Source organism: Sinocyclocheilus rhinocerous, unplaced genomic scaffold (assembly GCF_001515625.1).
Source record: "Sinocyclocheilus rhinocerous isolate Xijiao unplaced genomic scaffold, SAMN03320098_v1.1 scaffold111, whole genome shotgun sequence".
NCBI lineage: Eukaryota > Metazoa > Chordata > Actinopteri > Cypriniformes > Cyprinidae > Sinocyclocheilus > Sinocyclocheilus rhinocerous.
Genome location: NW_015642811.1, coordinates 2,254,015 through 2,260,886, shown reverse-complemented (window position 1 = coordinate 2,260,886; position 6,872 = coordinate 2,254,015).

Here is a 6,872-nt window from a genome sequence, read left to right as displayed (position 1 = left end):
AATTTTGACATTTTCACTTAGGGGTGTACTCACTTTTGTGGCCAGTGGTTTAGACATTAATGGCTGTGGGTTGAGTTATTTTGAGGGAACAGCAAATTTACACTGTTATACAAGCTGTACACTCACTACTTTACATTGTAGCAAAGTGTCATTTCTTCAGTGTTGTCACATGAAAAGATATAATAAAATATTTACAAAAATGTGAGGGGTGTACTCACTTCTGTGAGATACTGTACATACTATCAATGCTAATCACTTTTATATGTGTACACACTATTCTATATTCCATAGTTGTTTTAAGGACAATTGTACTAGTTTGAAGAGACAGTTGGCTTTTTGATCAAATCATTGTCATTTTTAACTCTAGAATACACTGATGCATTAGCTATACCACACAGAAAAAAAATATAGTTTTAAGCATATTTATATTTGGCATCTATGGTTCCATGAAGAACCTTTAGCATCCATGGAAACGTTCCTTTCCACAAAAGTGGAAATATATTACAATACTATATATTATATAATGGGAAAAGTTTCTTTAGAGTTTTTCTTCACACGCCAAAACCAATCACCAATGGATCCTCTGCAGTGAATGGGTGCCATCAGAATGAGTGTTCAAACAGCTGATAAAAACATCACAGTAATCCACTACTCCAATCCATCAAGTGATGTTTTGTGAAGTGAAAAGCTGTGTTTTATTAAGAAACAAATCCATCATTAAGGTGTTTTAACTTTAAACCATCACTTTCAGTTCATAATCCATAATAATGCTTCCTCCAGTGAAAAAGTCCATATACCCTGTTGCCCTCGCAAATCAAAAACCACCAACTTATTTGTTTAGAACTGTTTTCGACCGTTTTTGCTTGTAAAATCTGTGCATTCTGTGCATTTTTCTCTCCTGAGATGACTTTTTTACTGGAGAAAGCAATATTTTGGATAGATTTTAACCAGTGTACAAAATGTGCGACGAAGGCCCCTCCTTGATCGTCTCGTTAAGGTGACGCAGAAGTGCATTCCAAAAAAATGCTGCGTCCCAATGTACCACTTATACTACGCCCTTAAAGTATGTACTCTTTTGGTGAAGAAAAGTGTGTAGTAAAAGAGTAGGCAAGCTTTGGGACGTACTATCATGTCATACAATTGCGTCTTTAACGGACCGCTCTTGTCGCATAGATACACGCACCCTGTCACTGTAAACTGGCCTGTCAATCATCTTGTCACAGTTAACATCCTCCACATGTTAGCTGTGACACTCCCGTTAACTGTTAACTCCCGTCATGCTTGTCACGTGACACACCGCGGCCACAATAACACTGTATGACAGATGGATCGCTTTTATTTTGTTTTTCCTTTTTTATTTAAAATATTCACAAACTTGCATACCATGTCATGAACAATCTGATATTCCGATTCACAAATATGTGTAAATGAGTGTGTTTCGTCTTTAAATGTCTGAAACCTAAAATAAACATTATGTGGTTAAAAACACTGCATATATGTGATAATATGACAAGCGCAGTGCACGTCTCTCTAAAGAGAGCTAAAGCGCGAAAGCACAGTTTGAATTTGGTAGTTATGCGACGACACCAAACGTTCTAGATCCCATATGTGGGACCGTACTCCCAGGGGCACGGAAATAAAAATCCCATATGTGGGACTGTACCGCTCAAAGGGTTAATTTTGGTATTTCCTCATTCAAATATATACTGGAGCTTATGTGCCTGTTTCCTACATAGAAAATAGCTGCTCAGGCTGTTTCAAAGATGTCTGCTGAGTGTTATGAATATTGTATGTATACATAGAACATACATGTATAAACAGCTTCTCAAACACATACATTCACAGTGCACTTCGACATCTCCCCCTCCATTCACCCTGCCTCATATTTCTCCTCTGTGCAATCCCTTTGCATAATTCATCTGTTTTATCGCCACGCAAGGGGCTCTCGTCAACACCGGCTAATTTTAGCCAGGGACAAGACAAGAGGAGGCTTTGTGATAAAGTGAAAAGCTGCAAAGTGTCTTTTTCTCCTCAGACTTCAAGTACATGTGGATATGTGTGTGTAGTATGTTTGTGGCTAAGCACTGTTTTCCTCTCAACATTCTATCACTTCAGTGCTTTTACGCGGCTCGCTTTTATCTCTGCTTCACTTTTTTTTTCATTATTTTCCTCTTTTTACCTCAAGTTCTCTTTAAATTTCAATTTCCCATTTGGTTTCCAAGAATATTTCAGTTCATCAATGCTCATTTGAGCTAGCATACTGGTTTACTGTGACAGGCATGTCAGTGCATAACAGTAGGGGTCCTTGTTTCTTTGTCTTGCCAATTATGCCCTGCCTAGCTGCCTTCCTTTCTACTGCAGATAGCGGTAGCTTCATATCGTATGATATGTTTTATTAATTGGAACGTCGGCAAAATATTGACCCCGGTATTTGTCCAACCTAATCGTGTTTACTGTGCTTCCCAGCGGCATGTAAATAATCCCAAATCAGCTTTAATGAGTTAGAAGAGAGTTTGAACTGCCTGCGAGCATGAAGCGTGGATGATTCGAGCTTTCGGAAAGGGGAGCGGTTTGGTTTCTATCGTGTTAGCGCCAGTGCTATATAGCGCATGTTTGTAAAAGAAGAGGCAGTGGCTGAGAGAGATGAAAGGGTTGAAATGAACACGAGACTGCCATTTCGCGTGCACATGTGTTCATGTGGGGGTGTGCTGGGACAGTGCGGATAAAAGTGTTTGATAACGAACTCATTTGATCTATGATGTGATCATTAGCATTCATGTTATAATTGATTTGGTCAGCAGGAAGAGGGAGAGAAAAAAAAGGTAGAAATACAGAATCTGGATGTGTGGGTGTATAGATGTAATTTGTGTGCATATCTGTTCATATATGCTAATTAGCCTGTGGGTCAAAACCAAGTGCGAACATCTTGAAGAATATTTAAAGGTTAATTCTGCTGATTCTTGGAAAAGTGATGGATTCACTTTTCTCTGAACATGTTGAAGAATATTCAAAGGTTAATTTTGCAGGTTTTTAGTAAATGCAGTTGGCAGAACATTATATCAATATTATATGTCTCCTAATTCAGTGCATCCATGCTTTTTTCCCCCTGCTTTTTGACAAATGATCTTCCCATACATGTCAATGTCATAACATTATAATACCTAATGATCTAGGTGATCATATTTATATATGGGTTTGTCGTTCATTTCTCTTACTGACAGCTTCTTAAATCTGCGTTCTAAACACAGACTCAGCAAATCTATGAATACCCGGGCATTTAAGATTCATGACCACATTAGGGCGATCACTAATGTGTGGGATGAGAAAAGGATAAGAGAGAGGAAATGCATTGGCAGTTGAAATGTAATTTGAAAAGTATAATGCATCTTTTAACGCAAGCTTGGTTTGAGGAAAAAGAGTACAAAGATCGATCATTTCAGTCAATCTAATGTACAAAATCCAGAGCATTACTATGCACATAAGATTGAATAAAGTCACTGGATTCTTACTAACATGTAATGTAATGTCTGTGGTTAGTGAAACAGTGATACAAGTGTTTACAGTGCCAAACAAACATTTGAAAAGGAGCTAGTAAAATGGGATTTTAGAAAACATTGTGATGCCTTTGCATTAATAAAGGAACACACATACTATACAAAAACATTTTATTAAACAAAAAGCTGTGTTCTGATTGGTATGTTGTGCATTAGTATTAATTGGCCATAAACCAGTGAAGTTATGGAGGTGTACTAAACTAACGCATACCTTATAAAAGAAACCTGGGCCAAGTTTAATCAAACCCTCAAACATCACAGATGCCAAAGTGGTATATTGTTTGCATTTTGAAGTGGAAAATTATCCTTGAGATCCTTGGTTAAAGACGCCCTCTCAGAAGTGAGAAAAAAAAAACCTCAGCAGCATGCTGGTGTTTTTAGTATTTGATTTAATAATTATTAAAACTGATGAAGTTATCATTTCTCAATTCAATAAATAACATTTCAAATCATTCAACCTCACCTACACTACCATTCAAATGTTTAGGGTTGGCACTTTTTTAATGTTTTTGAAAGAAGTCCTGTATGCTCACCAAAGCTGCATTTAATAAAAATTACAGTACAACCGTAATGTTGTGAAATATTATTACAATTTATTGCAATTGTATTTTAATATATATTCAAAAGTAATTTTCAGCAGCCATTACTCCAGTCTTCTGTGTTGTATGATCCTTAAGAAATCATTGTAAGATAGGCTACTGATTTGGTGCTCAAGAATTTTATATTTTTGTCAATGTTGAAAATGGTTGTGCTACTTAATATTTTTGTGAAAACCATGATACATTTTTATCTTTGATGAATATAAAGTTCAAATGAACAGCATTTATTTGAAATAGACTTTTTTTTTGTAAGAATATAAATGTCTTTACTGCTACTAGGGTAGTGTATATGTGATTTGAAGATTTGAACTAGCTTTTGATATCTTAAAGTGAAATAAAGGCCAATATAATTCATATAATTTTATAGTTTATCTATAGATGCATCTCCTTGATTCTTTTTCATTTGTCATCATTTGTCTGCCATTATTCAATTATTTAAACTAAACACCAAACTGTCAAAAATCATAAAATTAAATAGAATATTTAATACAGCATTTTACATTAATGACTCCTTTTTCAAAGACAATAAATGCATATTCATAAATATCTAAATTTTTGCATTTGAGCACTTGAACAATGCACATACAGCCATTAACTGCACTACCAGCAGCCACATTTCATCATTGTAAATTCCCCTTACTTCAAAACAAGTGAAGTATTAGAAACTGCCTATTTTCCAGTGTGTCATGTAACTTACAGAGTGAACTGTGGCCTTTCATTTCCCTTTTTCATCTCTGAATAAAGACTTGACCCCATCTGCAGCCACTGCTGACACTTATTCCAGTCCTCCGCAAGGGAAACGGCCCTTGGCTGCCTCTCTGAGGAGCGCGGACCCGAGGTGGCGAGGCCTCACTTCAGTCCGTCATTGTGACGACCCGTGTGAGTGTGTTTATAAGTGGCGGGTGTATTAGTGGGTAGGTGGATTTGAGCGATGACTGTATTTTAAACAGCCCCGTGGACGTGTACGCGTGTGGGCTGAGGGGTTACAAGGTACAATTCAGGTGAGATAGAGCTACATTGTGTGTGTTTTGTGTGTATCAGCAGTACTGAAGAGCACCTGGAGTGTAATGGAAAGCAGTAAGCAGTGTTGTGATGGACTACGCTGGAGCAGCCGGTGGCGTTCACCTTCAGACAGGGGTCACACACAGCCTCCGTAAAGAGCCTGTAATAACTGTTCTCCCAGCCTGAGCTTACTGGTACAAAACAAAGCTAGAAAACAAACCACAGGGGTGCTTAAACAGAAAAACTTGCACCGAACCGCAGGAATCTCTTTGTGTACGTGAAGAAAGCACTCATTGATCAGATTTTAATTGGTTTTCGCTTCTTCCTGTCCAGCTTTTGTGAAGACAGAGTCAGGCAGATGTCAATTAGACTGCAGTAAGCTGGCACAAAGTGGGCAAGTGTGACGGTTCTGGAGATGATACCCTCTTCACCTCTCCAGGAACAGCTGGCCGTTGTCAAAAACCTCATTAGGCGAGTGGCGTGATGCAGAGCTGTTCCGGCTAGGTCAATGTGACACATCAACACTCACAGTACTCGCGCTACTTCATCCTTCAGCAAACAACTCATCGCGCCAGCTGATCCCTTTTGATCTCTGGTAAACAGGCCTAAATTAATCTTATTGTCAGTCTGCGTATTTAACTATGGAAAGATCTCTTAATGCCTGTTCATATACGAGGATTGAAAACAGAATATGTGCCTGGAGTGAGCAGTGTAAAGCTGGAGTGTCTGTTCTCTCCCGTTTCAAAATCACTCTGATATCGCTCCATCACGAGTGCAACACATCAGCCCATAATGCAATTGAATGTCAACAAGAATTGTCAACAACAGACTATTAACACTCATAATGAAAGGAATTTGTGAAATTATTGGAAAGACATTTTGTGAAAATGATGCAGAGAACGAAAAAAAAAAAATATATATTGTGGAATATAAAAAGTGGTGAGAAAAATGTGTGGTAGAAATTTGTAACTCTCATCTATCTCAGATGTATAGGGGTGTAAATATTTGCTCTGATAGCAGTTTGATGCATATTGAAATTGGGTCACGATTCGATTAAATTGTTTTCAAATTATTAATAGTTATTTTCAAGAATATGCTGAAGACAAATGTAGCTGATGAGTCAATGCAGAGATGCTTTTGTAACTGTGTGGCTTAAAAATAAAAAAATTAAAATTAAAATACATTTATTTTTGATCTAATATGAATAAAGGTTAATAGAATGTTGCCAAACTAACACATGTGATAAGAAAACCATTTAAAGGGATATGGATAAAAATAAATGTCCTGGCTTTTCCAAGCTTTATAATGGCAGTGAACAGTGGTTGAGATTTTGAAGCCTAAAAAAGTGCTCCCCACGGCTCTGAGAATATAGAACGTAGGCGTAGAATAAGCTTGAGGGTGAGTAAATCATGGGGTGATTTTAATTTTTGAGTGAACTATTACTTAATATGCACAAAATATTTGCATATCTAAACTGTCAGACCTGTGCTCCCTGTGACCCAGGTTCTCCCTCACGTTGATTGTTCATTGATGTCAGGTGTGTCTCGTCTTGTCCCTTGTTATCCAATGCATTTAGCCCCAGTCTGTGCAGTCTGTGTTTGTCGGGTCTACATGTTGGATTACGTGTGTTTACCCCTGTTCCTGTTGTGGATTTACCGCTGTGATTCTCTAATTAAATACCGTTTATGTTATCCACTTCTCCATCGTTCCTTCCAGC